We start from the raw sequence: 18,808 nt of genomic DNA on the forward strand, positions 1-18,808 counted from the left end.
AGGATGATGATTTCCCAGGTTTTTTAGGAGTTGTTGATGCAGCTATTATTTCTCGGCAACAACAAGATGATCGGGAGCTCAACTCGCTTATAGAATTCTTGAATGGACGAGCCGCCAATGCACCAAGAGTGTTTTCGAAGAACTTATCGTCATTCTGTTTACGGGACGGAATTCTGTACAAAAAGAACTTTTCATCAACAGGTAGAAGCTATCTGCTGGTAGTTCCTGGAGCTCTCCGCAGCGAAATTTTACAAGCCTGCCATGACGAAGCCACTGCGGGCCACCTCGGTTTCACAAGAACACTGACACGCATCAAAGAAAAATATTACTGGCCAAGAATCGCAGCTGAGGTTAAACAGTACGTCCGAACATGCATTGACTGTCAGCGGCGCAAGGTACCACCTGTCAAACCCGCTGGGCTATTACATCCTGTGCCCGTGCCAGAAACCCCGTTTTCTCAAATCGGAATGGATCTGCTGGGCCCATTCCCAACATCGGACAGCGGCAACAAATGGGTTATAGTGGCGACGGACTACCTCACCCGATACGCGGAGACCAAGGCAATCGCGAGTGGCACTGCAGCTGAAGCGGCTCAGTTCTTCATTGAGAACATTGTTCTGAGACATGGTGCTCCAGCTGTCGTCATAACAGACAAAGGTACCGCGTTTACAGCCGAGCTTTTGCGCACTGTGCTTACGCTCAGTGGCACAGCGCATAGGAAGACGACAGCTTACCACCCACAAACTAATGGGCTTACAGAAAGACTTAACAAGACAATCGCTGACATGCTTTGCATGTACGTCGACGTAGAACACAAGAATTGGGACCGAATATTGCCGTACATCACATTCGCGTATAATACGGCGCGCCAGGAAACAACAAAAATGACGCCGTTCGCACTAATTCATGGCAGAGAAGTTACGACAATGCTTGACGCCATGCTGCCTTACGATTACAATGATTCAGAGACAGACGCCGCAGACTTCACTGAGCGCGCCGAAGAAGCAAGGCAGCTTGCCCGCGTCAGAATAATGAATCAGCAGCAACTTGACGCCCAACGGTACAACCTTCGCCATCGATTCGTCATTTATCAACCAGGAGATAGAGTCTGGGTTTGGTTTCCTGTACGACGACGAGGCCTCTCAGAGAAACTTCTACGCCGATACTTCGGACCTTACAAGGTTCTGCGTCGTCTTAGCGACGTGACGTACGAAGTCGTGCCCGACGCCTCCTCCTGTTCAAAACGTCGCCAGCGTCTGCCTGAGACAGTGCACGTGGTCCGCATGAAACTTTACCACTCTCAGTGATATAAACACTCGATGGCCGCATCTCTACCTGTTGAGCGTCGGGACGACGCTCACTCTGGCGGGAGGGTAATGCTGCGTGCATAGCTGCATTTAGCGGCGAGATAGCGACGACAACGAAGAACGCGGATTCGCTCGAGAGGCGCAGCGCAGCAGAGTGAAGAAGAGGACAATCTTAGCGGCCTTCTCTGAGAGCGTCTCTACAAGTCCTACTGTCCGTGTTTTTAAATAAACCCCCCTGTCATTTATAACCCGCGACAATATTCACCAACAGCTATCCACTTGCTAGCGCAGTTCAGTGCCACCCCCTTTGCTGCCCATAAACTTTTTGTCACTTTTGCAGGCTCACTGTCCGTGCTATCTCTTCTTACCCTCACCATCGCCGCGGTGATGACAGCCCTGGTCACTCAACAGTGCTTCGGTGAGTTGATTCTCTTTCGTAGCTAGCACCGTAATATCGTCTCATGGTCGGGACGTTGACGAAGGCAGTAATAGGCGTATTCAAGATGACTTTTTACTCGAGTGAACCTGCGCCCACGAAAAATGATAACGCTAACTATATTCCCTGCACATTGATAGCGGCAAACAGGTCTAGAGTCCACCGTCTATAAACTTGACAATCAATTCTCGCAAGGAAGAAAAAAAAACTAGACTATTCACGACCTGCGTGCAATCTTTAGGAAATCATCCTAAGAACATTCTGGAAGCTCCAGAAACATTGAGGCGTGGTCGCCACCAAGCGCTGCAAACTATCTTGGCTGGCTAAATACACACACGTCAAAATAACATGCTTGGATATATGTTCTACCACCGTTAAGCGCTTAAACGGTTGCACGAAACAGCGTAATGAAACGTACAGGTGCAGTGACTTCGTTTTGATACGCCAGGATAAACATAGCGTGAGCTGAGGGGACGTCGGCTAAGTTGAACGTTTCACGCAAGGAACTAACTACTGGTGCAAAGTCTTTCTTGTGGCAGTGGCTGTCAATTCGTCGCACACAAATTCAAACGAACTGTTTATGAAGTTCGTCTCCAAGGACCGAGTCGGACTAGCACTTTCACGAAGTTTCACCGTATCGACAGTCGAACGGCCTCTTGACGACGCCGCTTTGTTAGACGTTCCTCTTTTTGTTCCGGTGTCTCCACAGCATGTTTGGCCTTCTTCTGTTCGTTCTTCTCAACCGCTGATTGCCAGGCGACTACTTCGGGATTCGATGAGTTGAGGATCTGCACTCTTCTGTGCCACTAATCAGACATTTTTCTCTCCTTATCCATGGTAAACGCAAGCTGACTGATTGATTGATTGATTTTTGGGGTTTAACGTCCCAAAACCACCATTTGATTATGAGAGACGCCGTAGTGAAGGGCTCCGGAAATTTTGACCACCTGGGGTTCTTTAACGTGCACCCAAATCTTAGTACGCGGGCCTACAACCTTTCCGCCTCCATCGGAAATGCAGCCGCCACAGCCGGGAATCGAACCCACGACCTGCGGGTCAGGAGCCGAGTGCCTTAGCCACTAGACCACCGCGGCGGGGCAAGGTAAACGCAAGCAAACGCCCCGCTATTCGTGTGTAGTGTCATGGCAGACGCAACGAAACGGACAGTCAATGTATATCCCAAGCGATAGTTATGGTTTTGTCAAAACAGCCTGTCATCCCCTTCATGCTTTTGTCACAACAGTCTGCCATCCTCTTAGTCTGACATTGTCATGCGTCACGTTTAACTGAGAAAAGAAGAGACCAGACAGAGAACAAGCCAATATCTCCTGAACAGTTTATTAGACGGCGCTGTCTCATAGAAGTAGATACAAATTGCGGTTGAGTGGGAACATTTTAAATGGCGCTGTACCGCTACTCTCCGATTGGCTGCTGCGCTGGCTATGCCTGGGTATGCTGAAAACGAGTACCTCTCTGTCTCTTGGGTTGTCGTCATATGTGGCGGATCATTGGTGGGGCGTGGACGAAGCAGAACGATGGGCGCATTGAAGACGCTTGTGCTCGGCTTCCTCGGCTCGTGTCTCGTCGGTGTTACCCGCGCGCCGTCCCCATTTTCTAACGCAATTAGACGCATGGGCGCATGCACGGACGGATGAACACAAGGACATGCGGACGGATGGACGGGCGGACACTTCGCCCCACTCATCATCATTAACTCCGTAGATATGCTGTGATTTATATCGTGCAACCCTTTTATAAAACTGATCGGTTATAACAATGAAATTTTCGTGGCACTTGGGTATTGATTAAGTGGGTTCGACTGTAACCTAAAGCAAAACTGCGATGTAGCTTGACAGCACCGCTAAACTATACAGATGCAGGTGGGACAGCAGCAGAAATGTGCTATTGGTAAGCAACGCCCCGCAGGACCCACCACCATGGTACATAGCTCAGTGTTACATGGTTGCGCTTTTAAGTTCGAAACGGTAGTTTGACTCTCAGCATAAGGATACATGAACCTACGGCAGTGGCCAAAACGAAAAAAAGGCCATGTACACATATGCACAGTCTTGAGCACTATGAGAGGCGACGCTGAAATTACCTTTTGCAGGTCACAAACGCTTAGTGCAGCTGGAATGCGCCAAAATAATCATGGCAATAGAAATGTATATTTTGTAGCACAACACGTTGCATTTATATTGCTACATAACAAGTAATTGTATATTTGTCGGGAAACCCGTGCTTGAAAAGTTTCTCTTAGTTTGAAATCTAACCGTAAGCTGTTTTGTCTCAATTGATGTTTTTTGGGGACCTATGTCTTCCTTTGAAGGGACGCTAAAGACCGGCGTTGATTGTTCAAGTAGTGGCTATAAACCTCGTCGTGCTAGTTTTGTGCCAAGGAAGTGCTTATTTAGAGTAATGTCACAGTTTAATTGTCCGTATCGCGTTAGCGCATTTCAAATCACCCGTGTGAAAGCGGCCTCTTATAGGTCACTGTTTACGTGCCCAATGTTCCCCATCTTCACTACGTGGCCGCCGACACTAGTAGCAGCAGAGCGAAAGTAGCACAAGCCACAGTAGCAACGATGACAATTGAACAATTTTCCGCAATCTCGGAGGCCATGGTACTGCTAGCTTGGTTCCACTGGGCCCCTGTAGATTGCAGCATATACCAAGCCTAACCACTTTAACCTATTTTTGAACTATTCGCGCCATTACACATAGTAACGCCGTCAATAACAGAAACGGACAAGCGGCATTTTATTACTGCTCTTGATCCACGGAAAGTTCTTTTTTTTATTCGAGCTTGTTTGATTACTAGTGAACAATTGTAGTCCGACGCTCTCGCATCATCGAAATCATTTCGCAAATGCTCCACTTGTGCCGCACGTCATGTCATACACTTACCTTAATTTATTGGTAAGTAATGCAGTGCTGTTGATAATATTGCTGGTTTATGCGTTGTCATACATTGAGCTTTCGCTCTGACATAAATTGTCCTTTGCTATTTTTGTCCTTTCAAAACGAATTTCTTGTTCCTTCTTATATTACTCACGAGTCGCGACTGTATCTTCAAATAGGAGAAATGTTACGCGTTAGTTTATTTTAGGTGCTTCTTACTTCTTCTTTTACTGATTTAAAGTAACCCGTAGTCCCCACCTCTCAGTACTACTTGCACCATTACAAGACATGATTCTGGCAAATAGTCTCAGAATTTGTTTTGTAGTCTTTTACCGACTTCAAACACGCCCTTGTTATTTGTAATATTCATGTGTCTATGTAAAACACTTTGCCGTTTTACCCAGGTTTCTGATAAGGTTGCCTTAGAACTTCCTTTCTATCAAGACGCCATTTGAAGAACCGTAAGTTTCTGCGTTCTTTTTTTGTTCAACAGAAGGAGGCCAGCATGTCAAGAGTTCTTGAGGACGGCTGCCTATTTCCACGGGGTGAGTGTACGTCGGTAACAGTACATGACTTAAGTTTATTTTTTTATCAACCTCTAATACGTTCAGACTGGTCAGCTCCAATAGCTTAAGACTGCGTGATGTATTAAGACTCAGTATGAATAATACTGAGTCAACAACCTCGTAAAGCAGCAGCGCTTCGAGATAGGTAATAGTGCACTTGAAGTTGTAAAAGACTATATCTACTTAGGGCAGGTAATAACCGCTGAGCCTAACCACGAGATTGAAGTAACTAGAAGAATAAGAATGGGGTGGAGCACATGCGGCAAGCACTCTCAAATTATGATGGTAGATTGCCACTATCCCTCAAGAGGAAGGTATATAACAGCTGTATCTTGTCGGTACTTAGCTATGGAGCAGAAACCTGGAGACTTACAAAGAGGGTTCAGCTTAAATTTAGGACGACGCAGCGAGCAATGGAAAGAAAAATTGTAGGTGTAACCTTAAGAGAAAAGAAGAGAGCAGAGTGGATTAGGGGACAAACAGGGGTTAAGGATATCATAGTTAAAATTAAGAAGAGGAAATGGACATGGGCCGGGCATGTAGCGCGTAGACAGGATAACCGCTGGTCATTAGGGTAACTAACAGGATTCCTAGAGAAGGGAAGCGGGTTAGGGGGAGACAGAAGGTTAGGTGGGCAGATGAGATTAAGAAGTTTGCGGGTATAAATTGGCAGCAGCAAGCACAGGACCAGGCTAACTGGCGGAACTTGGGAGAGGCCTTTGTCCTGCAGTGGACGTAGTCAGGATGATGATGATGATGATGGTGGTGATGATGATGATGATGATGGTGATGATGAATAGTGGTGGGGGTAGTGGTTAGAAGATAAGAAAAGACACCTAATTTCTGAAACCCGGTCGGGAGCATGGCGCAGTGCCTGAGAATGATAGTAAGGATTTCTTGTAGCATTCAGAAATCGAAAGTTTCTTTCATTATTTCTCCTTGACTCGTGATTTCTATGCAAAGTTGAGAAAGTGCGCTTTACCGGGGACAAATATAGCCGTTTTAGAAACTAAATGAGCTCAAGGACGCTCGCTTCTGGCACACTGCAGCTCAAAACATGCTTAACAGAAAGAACACAAGGTACAACGACAAGCACTGAACTTTCAACAACTTTTATTGAAAAACTGCACGTATACTTATACTGCCCGAAACAGACGACATTCACCGCACATGCGTACATATATACGCCGTCTCTGTATCGGTAGGCTGTCGAGAAACCGTGCTTGTACAGCCCTCCCCGGATAAAAAATGCGTTCCGCTTCTGTGACATCAAGCGTGATTTGCTTTTTCGTCTTTTTAATGACGGTAGTGTGCGTTAGATCGAGAAAGCAACTCTGACAGATTTTAAAATGGCTGTCAAGGAAACATCAAAAATTCCTTCCTTTACGCATGCTTTTTGAATCAGCTGCATGCTCCCTTAGCCCGTCGTTAATGTATTTCTCGATTTGACCAACGTATACTTTTCTACACTCAACAAGACCCTTTTCGCGCAATCAACAAAGGGCCTTGTGCCATATACCTGTTGCGTCCTTTCCCCGGTTCCGTCGTTCTGCAGAGTTTAGACGGCCTTTTTGGTGCTGAGATATTTCCAGCACCAAAACCGTATTGCTGATTGCGCGGAAAGGGTTCATAAGTGTGGAAAAGTGTACGCGCTGGCCAAATCGAGAGATGCGTCAACGACGGCCTAAAGGATAATGCAGCTATTGTAAAAAAAAACGTGCGTAAAGGAAAGGATTTTAAAAGACTTTTTGGTAGCCATTCTATACCCGTCAAGATTGCTGTCCTGACCTAACAAAATTTTGTCATTAAGAAGAGCGAAACTCGAATCATCCATGACATTACAGAAACATAACGCATTTCCTATCTTCCTATCTGGGGGAGCTTTGTGTAAGCGTGCCATCCCCACAACTTGCTGATATATGCAGTTGATGATGTCTGCTTCGGACAGTATAAAAAAGTCACATTTTCGCCAAAAGGGCTATTGTAATGGATGCGATAGCAACATATTTCAATGTTTTACGAAGCAATTATTGCTAGCATTTTTAGGAGAAGTATTGATTGTAGTAAACGGGCGCTTGCTAAGTAACCAAGTTTTCTGTCTGCGGCGCGGCCACAGTAGATGACCATAATCAGGCTATTTGAGCGTATGTATATATTATATATATATATATATATATATATATATATATATATATATATATATGTATATATATATATATATATATATGAATAAAAAGAATACACACGTCGAAAAAGAGAAAGGTTTCTGTACGTTTCGGCCGTGGGACCGGCCTTTGTCAGAATAACAGATGTAACAGTGGTGCAACAGCAAATAAGCGCATAAGTTTCGCTTGCAATGATCACGTGAGTGCAAACATCATAAAAACAAGTACAACAATCAGACATGAAATCTATATGGGGGCCCCCGTATCACATCTTACTTATAAGCAATCAATTAACAAGTCACGACACGTGCACAAGGATTACAGCTGGTACAAGCAATAACGTCTACAACGGTCAGTGACGCAAGACGCTACGTTGTCCCGTACTCTCATTTAAACCGCCTGTGATTGTGTTGAACTTAAAGATGAGAAATTATTCGCGCACTTCCCTGTCATGATGCGTTCGGAAGCCAAACTCCAGAATCGTGGCTCTAATGTGGTCAAATGAGCGGCCAATTGCGTTAGCATGCTTTGATATTGGAAGGTGAGGAAGTGAAGAGATATGAGCTCTGTGATTGTTAAACCGATATCGGAAGGGTGTTTCGGTTTCGCCTACGTACTGCATTCCACAGATCAAGCATTCCAGGAGGTAAACTACATTACGCGTGTCGCAGTTATAGTCACCATTTATTTTCACGCTGAAGTTAGATACGGTGCTGTTTGCGATAAGTGAAGTGGTCATATGCTGGCAGACTTTGCAACGAGGTTTGCTGCAAGGACGGCAGCCAGTAGGTTTACTGCGTACGCTTTTTGACGACATGAGTAGGTCATGCAGATTTTGCGCTCTTCTGTACGTCACACGCGGTGGTTCTGGGAAAATTGATTTAAGTCGTTCGCTTTTTAGAAGTAGGTTATGGTGCTTTCTTAAAATGGCATTTACGTGTTGCACAGGTGCGGAAAATGTTAGAACAAGGTTAGTGCAGGAGAAGATTGGCTGTTTATTCTTGGTGCTTAAAAGCGTTATGTGGTCCTGGCTACTTGCCCTTTTTATGGCGTCATCTATAATCTTGGAAGGGTATTTCTGTTTCGATAAAGCATTCTGAAGCTGCGCACAATTGGAATTAAAATCAGTTTCTTGGGAGCATATTCTTTTAAAACGAAGGGCCTGGCTATAGGGTATGCTGGTTTTAGAGTGCTTGACATGGTTGCTATTAAAATGAAGGTACTGTTGAGTATCAGTTGGTTTTCTGTACACTTTAGTGGCAAGCTTGCCGTCACACGTTGTCACTGTTACGTCAAGAATGTTGATAGCTTGTCCTGAGTAGGTATGAGAGAATGAAATGGACGGATGAGCGTTGTTAAAATCATGAAAGAACGATAACAGATTAGGTTCACCGTGCTTCCAAATCATCAATATATCGTCAATGTACCTTTTGTAGTACAATATTTTAAGAACGGCTTGTCAGAAATTTGTTTCGAGTATGCCCATGAAAATATTGGCATAATTAGGGCCTATGGGTGTGCCCATCGAGGGGCCATTAACTTGGAGGTAATGAGTGCCATCAAATTCAAAGTTGTCAGATTCCAAGACATCAAAGTCGAGCTGTAAATTATTTTGTCACAGACAGACTCGTATGAGTGAAGTACTGCTCGTATTCCATCTGCATGGGGAATGCTCGTATAAAAGGACGCTACGTCAAGGGTAACCAGGAGTGAATCAGGGGGGACAGAGAGGTCAACGATGTCGGACAAGAAGTGGTTTGTGTCTTTGATGTACGATGGAAAAGAAGACGGAATTTGGTTAATTACTGTATCTACAAATTGGGAGACCAGTTCCGTAACTGTACCAATGCCGGAAACGATGGTTCGACCAGGGTTACCTGACTTATGTATTTTTGGCAGGAGGTAAAAGAGACCCGCGACTGGACTTAGTGGAACGGGGGTATGCAGAGCCGAATTGGGAATTTTTCGCTTTTCAATGAGGTTAGTGAGCAGTTAGCATGCGTATAAGGATAGATTTGAGCTGCTCAGTGGGGTCTTCATCTAGCCGCTTGTAAAAAGTGTTGTTGGAAAGCTGTCTGGAAGCTTCGCTGTCATAATCGTGTTTGTTTAGTAGTACCACAGCTCCGCCTTTATCAGCTCGTTCAATTATGATACCACCACGACCTTTCAGTTGCTGCATTGCTGCGGTTTCGTTGATTGAAATGTTTCTCTTAAACGAAACCTGTTTGCGGTAAATATGTAGCACATCGCGTTGAACGGCAGAGATATGGAGGTCTAAGCACTTATCTCGTTGGGTAGGTGGGGTCCAATGTTTGTAAGATGGCAAAATAGAAGTAGGAGCATTAGCAGGGCGTCAAGGAAGTATTCTCTCAGTCCTAAATTTCTGGCAATCAGCTTGAATTCACTAAAACCTCCTGGCACTGGGCAAAAATTGAGTCCTCGTGACAATAGCGAAATTTCATCAGCGGAAAGTCCATACGAAGACAGGTCGACTACGTTACCTGACGATAGGGGGTCACCTAGAGGTCTGTAGTTAATCGATTTCGAAGAAATTTTAGCGGTATACCTTAAGGGGGGGGGAGTATAAGGCGTAATAACTTTGTCCCTGACAAGCTTCTTTATTTTAGCTGCATATACTTCATCTGATTGTTTTCGCTGGTATGCTGCCAGCAGCGCGCATTCATGGATGGCGAGTTTATGATGGGAAAGTAATTGGATTTCTTGGTTACGAATGGCTTTGAGTGATGTTTCGTAATGCCGAATGACAATGCGCACCAAATCAAAAGTAGCTCTCGAGAGCACCTCGTTCCACGCGACAACCTCAGAACCAGACATGCTAGCTGTGGCGGGTTTTATGACAATGCGGAGGCCTCTAGGTACAATGCTAGCTTCTAAATAAGTTTTTAACGTAGAGATATGCAATTCGCACCGTATCCGCTTTAATATCACTTTGCGAATTTTTAAGAATATTCTAGATACAGAGTAGTCAGAAGAATCTTTACCAGGACGATTAGATGGTAGTCACTGGGCCTTGCTTTTTAGAGGGCCATCGGTGCGATGAGTTCGCAGTAAGCAGCGGGAGGCTTGAGCAGTAGGGGCACCAGAAGTCGAAACACTGACAGTTTTGGACGTAGTAGGCATCGGCTGTTGTAGACAAGGCGGGTTCGAAAGGGCATTGTCCGTCGTCGACTGTACAGCTGCAGGAATCGTGTCGTTGGGCTGGCTAGAGGGTAGCTGGTTGTCCGATGCTTTAGGCAAGTGATTGTTACACGTCACAAGTGATTTCGACAACCCTAGAATCGGCTGAACGTGATCGTCTGAGGTTGACTTCGTAGTAGATTGTGAAGGTGAACGATGGACGCCCGGTAGTTGGCAAGCCAACGAGCCGTTCTCCGAGGGGCAATTAGTTCGACAGGATTCAAGGACTGGTCCGCTGGGTATAGATTCATCCTTACTGCCTTCACTAGTCCGCTTATGCGCGGAGGCACCGCGTGTCTGGAGACCACTAGTTGTAGGTAAGCTATATATATATATATATATATATGAGATCTAACAGACAGTAATATAGCCAAGGAATGTACAGGGGAAGTTATTAGAAACAATAAGAAAGGAGATGACAAGGACTTGAAGAATTACAGGCCGATCAGCTTGCTCTCTGTAGTGTACAAGCGATTTACAAAGGTAATTGCTAACAGATTAAACAAAACATTAGAATTCAATCAACCAAAGGAACAAGCAGGATTTCGAACAGGCTACTCAACAATTCACCACATTCATACTATCAATCAGGTAATAGAGAAATGCTCAGAGTATAACCAACCACTATACATAGCCTTCATAGATTACGAGAAGGCGTTTGATTCAGAAGAAATATCAGCCGTCATGCACACCCTGCGGAACCAGGGCGTAGATGAAGTATATATAAACATTCTGGAAAAAATCTACAGGGGATCAACTGCTACCATAGTGCTTCACAAAGAAAGCAACAGAATACCAATCAAGAAGGGTGTAAGGCAGGGGGACACAATCTCCCCAATGCTATTTACCGCGTGCTTACAGGAGGTTTTGAGAAGCCTAGAATGGGAACAGTTAGGGACAAGAGTTAATGGAGAATACCTTAGTAACCGGCGCTTCGCCGATGACATTGCATTGCTGAGTAACTTAGGGGACGAATTGCAACTCATGATTACGGAGTTACACAAGGAGAGCAGAAAGGTGGGTCTTAAAATTAATCTACAGAAAACGAAAGTAATGTACAACAACCTCGGAAAGAAGCAGCGCTTCGAGATGGGTAATAGTGCACTTGAAGTTGTAAAAGACTATGTCTACTTAGGGCAGGTAATAACCGCAGAGCCTAACCACGAGATTGAAGTAACTAGAAGAATAAGAATGGGGTGGAGCACATTCGGCAAGCACTCTCAAATTATGACAGGTATATTGCCATTATCCCTTAAGAGGAAGGTATATAACAGCTGTATCTTGCCGGTACTTAGCTACGAAGCAGAAACCTGGAGACTCACAAAGAGGGTTCAGCTTAAATTGAGGACGACGCAGCGGGCAATGGAAAGAAAAATGGTAGGTGTAACCTTAAGAGACAAGAAGAGAGCGGAGTGGATTAGGGGACAAACGGGGGTTAAGGATATCTTAGTTGAAATAAAGATGAGGAAATGGACATGGGCCGGGCATGTAGCGCGTAGACAGGATAACCGCTGGTCATTAAGGGTAACTAACTGGATTCCCAGAGAAGGAAAGCGGGTTAGGAGAGACAGAAGGTTAGGTGGGCAGATGAGATTAAGAAGTTTGTGGGTATAAATTGGCAGCAGCAAGCACAGGACCGGGTTAATTGGCGGAACATGGGAGAGGCCTTTGTCCTGATGTGGACGTAGTCAGGCTGATGATTATGATGATTAGAAACAATGGAATGTAAATAAGAAGAAAGAAAAGTGGATGAAAAAATAACCAGCCGTGAGCAGCTCACGGCTGGTTCCTCTTCCTGCTAGTTCCTACTCACGGCTGGTTATTTTTCATCCACTTTTCTTTCTTCTTATTTACATTCCATTGGTTCTAATAACTTCCCCTGTACATTCCTTGGCATTACTGTCTGTTAGATCTCATATTGCGTTATAACACGGAAAAACAAGCCCTTAGGTATACACTTCTTTTCCTTATATATATATATATATATATATATATATATATATATATATATATATATATATATATATATATATATATATATATATATATTGAAGAGAAGGCACGACAAGTTCGGGTATTTTCTATATTGAATGAACTTATGAACTTGCAGATAGCACATTTGAAAAAGAAATTGTCTTTACTAACGTTTCGGCCTGGGCACGGCCTTCGTCAGAATACACACACACGCACACACATTATATATATATATATATATATATATACATATATATATATATTTATATATATATATATATATAGTAGATTATAAAGAGTCTGGCTTTGGTTGCCGTAGAATTAAGGGGAAATATGTATACGCCTCTAAAGAACTGTTTATTGGTGACGTTTTGATCGGAGACTAATCTTCATCAATGTCTGATGAAGATCGGTCTCCGATCGAAACGTCACCCGTGAACATTTTTTAGAGGCGTGTACTTATTTTCTCTCTTCTCTCTCTCTCTCTCTCTCTTTATATATATATACATATATATATATATATATATGTGTGTGTGTGTGTGTGTGTGTGTGTGTGTGTGTGTGTGTGTGCGTGTGTGTGTGTGTGATGCTATGATGAATGGGAGACGTAGCCTGGCTCATACGCCATGTTTATTCTAAAAGCACTTCTTCCTCCTCGGCTTCTACCAACCATCGCTACCTTCATACGTCACATGATTCCCCCTCCCCCCGAAAGAAAGCATGAGTTACAACTTACAAACAAGAAAAAGTAAACAAGGAGTGGCTTGGAAGTCGCCAATGTCAAAATAAGGAGGTAGTCTCACAAATTTTAAAATGCACGTGTTGTCTTCTTCGTGGCTAAGACATGAAGGGAGAGTGTGGCAGTCCGGTGATATCATTAAGAGATCTGGCGGGCGAGTGTGATGGTTGCGTCCTGGATAACACAAGAATGCTTTGGACGTGGAGACTGATGAAATAGCTGGCATTATTGCGAAGAGTGGACGCTGTTTGAAAGCGTTGCAGTAGATCGGTCTTCGGCGTCGCTGTCTTTGCTGCGTGCGTGCTCGTTGTCGTAAACTAACTGGATGGTGTCTGAATCCTTGCGTGGTGTAACTGGTGACTTCTTGTCTTGTTCGGTGTTTCCTGAGGTTTCGGAGCTGTAATCTTAGGCGCAGTCTTGATATTTTGTGCCAAATGTGTTTCTGGCGCCGATCCCTTATGCGAAGATGCCTCACTTTTTGAATTTGTTTTAAGACACTTGCTTTGCGTCGTCGTCCTTGTTGGTGTGTCCGTTGTAGTTCCTGGAGTTTGTGGAGTTGCGTTTGCTGAAATGGCTCGTCTTTTTGTGAAAGTTGGTCAGATGGGCATCTTTCAAGAACATTTGTCTGCTTTTCTTTGCATGATGATTTGATCAGTAAATAGTCGATAGTTGTTAGGGTGTCACGATTCTAGTCAGGCAGTGGAGATAGTGTGCCAGAATTGACAGAAAAATCTGCTGAGGCTCTTGCAGTGACATTCTTAATTGACGTTCCTGGCACAGGGAAGTGCTTGAAAGTTGATGCTTCCGAGCCTCCTTGTCGATTGGGCTCTCAGGTGGCTGGGAACTCGACGGCGATACTGCGAGAGAATTGGTTTGGTCAGATTTTACTTGGGGCTGTTTCTCTGTGTCCGCACCTTGGGAGATAAGCTGTTCTGATGCATGAATGAGGATTGTTGGTCCTAGGCTTGGCTGAGTATATTCGGAGTTCCGCAGCTCTATCCCAACCGTAGTGGGCGAGTGAGGCGTGAGATGAGCGTTGTGAGCGATGAAACAGCGAAGTGATGTAAAACCAGGATGCGGGCCAAGTCTGCGAGATGGGGAGTAAGCTGCTCCAATGCGTGGAGACTGATTTTCACTCTTTGAATCATCTTGGTGTTGTTTGGTGTTTTCCCTATGTGTCAGCTGGTCTACCATGAACAAGGCGTCCTTATGACATGAACAGTGACCGTTAGGAGCCTTTGAAGAGCTGCGTCGTAGAAAACCAGGTGGTGGACCTTGTATGCTAGACGAAGCATGCAAGGCATCAGTAGGGTGAGCGACGTCTCGTGTCGTATGTTGGTGCCGCGGCTTTGGAAAGGCCGACTTTCATGCACAAGGGAGCTGCGCTTGACGGTTGGGTTTTTCCCAATATACGAATGGTCTTCTGTAAGTAAACGCATGTGCCACTTCGTCTTGAGGCACTTGTCGATTCGCGCTGGACTTTCGAATGCTTGAGGACTGCTTAAGAAATTGAGGATAGTGTGCAGTTGTCTCTAGATGGTTGGCAATGAGTAGGTCTTGCTCATAGTCATTAAAACGGGTAATCGTCTCCTCTTTGATTTTTGCCAGGATTTGTCGTTCTGGAATATGTGAATTAGGTAAAATTTGAATGCCTCACTGGTGACGTAGTCGCTGAAGTTCGTAACCATCTCCCGTTCCGACCAAGATGCAGCGGTAGCGTGGAGTTCGAACAGGTTGAACCAGTCCTCTACGTGTCCGTCGTCCGCTGATCCGGTGTACTTGGGGATGTCGAGGTCAGCCGATGGTTCTGTCATGGTGCTGGTCGTTGTCCTCCTAGGCGATGATTCGGTAGTCAATGTACGGTCAGGGCGTCTTCTGGGGAACTGCGTCAATGATGAGTGACTGATGAAGGGGCAGGCAGGTCTCCATCCTGTCGACTTGTGTGACGCTATGATGAATGGGAGACGTGGCCTGGCTCATACGCCATGTTTATTCTAAAAGCACTTCTTCCTTCTCGGCTTCTACCAACCATCGCTACCTTCATACGTTATATATATATATATATATATATATATATATATATATATATATATATATATATATATATATATATATATATATATATACACGTATATATACTACGTATTATAACGTAGTATATAATATACCTTTACGGGATTGATGGCGGCGGAGACGGCGAACTTAGTTGAGGATGTTCCTATCTTTGCTATCGCAATATAAAAAATGCGCGTGCAATTTTCCATTGACGATTGTTGAAGATAAGTCCTCGACATTGTCATTTTTGTTCCATTGACTGTGTGTGTTTCGAGCTATATTGTGTGCCAGAAGTATGTACCAACAAGCCCAACTCGCTGAATTAATCAAAGATCATTACCACTCAAAATATTCAAACAATCATGGCAGCGCTTTTGTTTGAGCAAGCTGGTGCAGCATTTTCCAAAATACAGGACGAAAAAATGGATGAAAGTCAAAGCGGGATAACCATTGCAGCCTTTGCGATTCCATCAAACTTCTTGCACAATGTAATCCTTCTCTTTTACCAAGTGACTTCACCAGACTACTGTATACCGACAGCTTATTATGGGCAGTAACAGCGCACAAACTCATGGGACGAATAGAAGAGACACGAACAAGCACTGACTCTCAACTGAAGAATTTATTGAAATATACAAATTATCTGAACACATAAGATAAAAACACACAGAACATGCGCAAAGGGGCCGGCGAAGGACCGTGTCGACGTCATTATTAATTTCACGCCACGCGTAACTGCACAGGTGTGACATATTTCATTCAAACAGACATGCTACAGATTAGGATTTCTTCTTTTTCATGTAAAGATATTGATGTCTGACTAACGCAGAACTCCCCTTCTTTTTTGATATAGAATACTTTCATTAGTTCTCTTGTGATCTGATCGCTATGTTTGAAGACCACTACTTTTTAATTGAACATTGGCCTGCATCCACACGTGTGGCAGTGCGAAGGCAAATTCGCGTACGTGCTGGTCTTGAAGGTTTCGGTGTGTTCTTTTCGTCGTACATAGACACAACGCCCTGTTTGCCCAATATAAACCCTTCCGCATGTTAAGGAAACTCTGTACAGCACCCCCAGTAAGTAGAGTAATGAGGCGTCCCTGTGTTTTACACCGCACCCATTTTGGCTAGAGCTCTTTTTATCATGCCTTTTGTTCAATATACGATACCGGGAGAGCACCTGGAGGCACTCAAGCTCGGCCCTAAGTTCTGCGTGGAACCGAGCCTCAGCGTCATTGTAAAGGTAGCCCTAGCGAGGACTGTTTCTAAGCATGTTAGGGAGGATGAGAGGACAAAGTGTGTGTCTGAGTGTGCAGATGTCATTATGCGTAATCAAAAAGAAACACTAAAGAAAAGCATACGGTTACTACCTCTTGCTGAGTCCTTGAAGTAAAAAAAAAGTTGATGTTGTTTACCGTGGCTAAGGAAGGTTTTTTTTTTGTACTGTTGACTGATGGACAGTTCTCTTTACACGCTTCAGTTGCTCTTATAAAAAACTTCCGGATAGTGAAAGGTGAGCATAAAAAAGTTAAGAACACGGCGAAGAGCCTCTTGCAGGAAATGAACCTAGAAAGCCTGTCTAGAATTGTAACGAAGACTCAGGGGTTACAACTTGAACCTTTCTTTTAATAAAGACCCACAAACCAGAGCAGCCTTTTCGCACTTTCGTTTCCGAAAGAGGCACATGGCAATTGATCATTTCAACTTTTCTGCAGAAGCATCTATAAAAACTAAAAGGGAAGGGTTCATTCATTATAAGTAACTCGCAATATTCGTTGAAAAATTGCGTTGTGCTTAGTTTGACGGATGCACGGCATTCAGTGTAAACGTAGTGGATTTATATCATTCCCTTCCACAGCGGGAGCTAATGAAATGTGTGAAAGAATGCATTACTGAGGACAACGTCGAGCCTAATTTTCAAAACAACTGTGGTTCGAAGGTGGAAACCTTTCTAGAGTTATTGATGTACCATTTGCAATCAACGTTCATATTTTGGGAAGGGAAAACGATGGTTCGAAAAGCGGTTGTCTCTATTGGGTCGTGGCCCCAGATCTCAGCGACATCCTTCTCGGGAAATCGATTCCAGACTAGAAAACAAGTTACAGGGGAAGGTGGTTCGTGTCGCGTGTTAGGTGGAATCTTACTTAATGGCAATGCCCAAAAATAAGGAGCACATGAATTTTGAAAAGGCTCTGCCAATCTTTCAAGAAACGGGAATGGGGCTAAAATTGACCAGCGAAATGCCTTCACAGCATGCCTTACAACTCCTAGACATAAATATAACTTTTGTCAGCCACCGCCCTTGTTTGATGCATAACCCAAGATCAGTAAAACTTCTGCCTAATTATAAGTCTGGTCATTCAAAATTAGTGAAGAAGGGCATCAACACTTCTAGCCTCGGGGCTGCGATCCTGAAGTCGTGTAGGCACCGGGCGGAACAAAGCTTCTACGAACAGGTGTGTCGCCTTCAGGTAGCCGGCTTCCCGACGCCCCTTATCACTTTTGTTTGCGAAGGTCTGATACGTCAGATCAAGAAGGGTGTTAAAAGTGTTAAAAAACAAGAGAGGTCAAAGCAATTGTCAGCCACCGCCCTTGTTTGGCGCATAACCCAAGATCAGTAAAACCTTTGCCTAACTACAAGTCCGGTCATTCAAAATTAGTGAAAAGGCCATCACCACGTCTAGCCTCGGGACTGCGATCCTGAAGTCGTGTAGGCACCAGGCGGAACAAAGCTTCTACGAACAGGTGTGTCGCCTTCAGGTAGCCGGCTTCCCTACGCCCGTTATCACTTTTGTTTGCGAAGGTCTGATACGTCAGATAAAGAAGGGTGTTAAAAGTGTTAAAAAACAAGAGAGGTCAAAGCAATTGTCAAGCCACCACCCTTGTTTGGCGCATAACCCAAGATCAGTAAAACCTTTGCCTAACTACAAGTCTGGACATTCAAAATTAAAGAAAAGGGCATCACCACGTCTAACCTCGGGGCTGCGATCCTGAAGTCGAGTAGGCACCAGGCGGAACAACGCTTCTACGAACAGGTGTGTCGCCTTCAGGTAGCCGGCTTCCCTACGCCCGTTATCACTTTTGTTTGCGAAGGTCTGATACGTCAGATCAAGAAGGGTGTTAAAAGTGTTAAAAAACAAGAGAGGTCAAAGCAATTGTCAGTAACCACCCTTGTTTGGCGCATAACCCAAGATCAGTAAAACTTTTGCCTAACTACAAGTCCGGTCATTCAAAATTAGTGAAAAGGGCATCACCACGTCTAGCCTCGGGGCTGCGATCCTGAAGTTGTGAAGGCACCGGGTGGAACAAATCTTCTAAGAACAGGTGTGTCGCCTTCAGGTAGCCGGCTTCCCGACGCCTGTTATCACTTTTTTTTGCGAAGGTCTGATACGTCAAATCAAGAAGGGTGTTAAAAGTGTTAAAAAATAAGAGAGGTCAAAGCAATTGTCAGCCACCACCCTTGTT

General features: G+C 44.4%; 1 long non-coding RNA gene across 1 annotated transcript in view; it reads left to right on the forward strand.

The window, feature by feature from the left end:
* LOC119187287 (uncharacterized) overlaps positions 1 to 18,808 on the forward strand; it is a 44,619-nt gene that overhangs the window by 6,579 nt on the left and 19,232 nt on the right. Inside the window, exons 2-3 of the long non-coding RNA XR_012884258.1 lie at positions 1,648 to 1,725; positions 5,138 to 5,189. This is a non-coding gene — a long non-coding RNA (uncharacterized LOC119187287). The remainder of the gene's footprint in view (positions 1 to 1,647; positions 1,726 to 5,137; positions 5,190 to 18,808) is intronic.

Source organism: Rhipicephalus microplus, chromosome 6 (genome assembly GCF_043290135.1).
Source record: "Rhipicephalus microplus isolate Deutch F79 chromosome 6, USDA_Rmic, whole genome shotgun sequence".
Classification (NCBI taxonomy): Eukaryota; Metazoa; Arthropoda; class Arachnida; order Ixodida; family Ixodidae; genus Rhipicephalus; species Rhipicephalus microplus.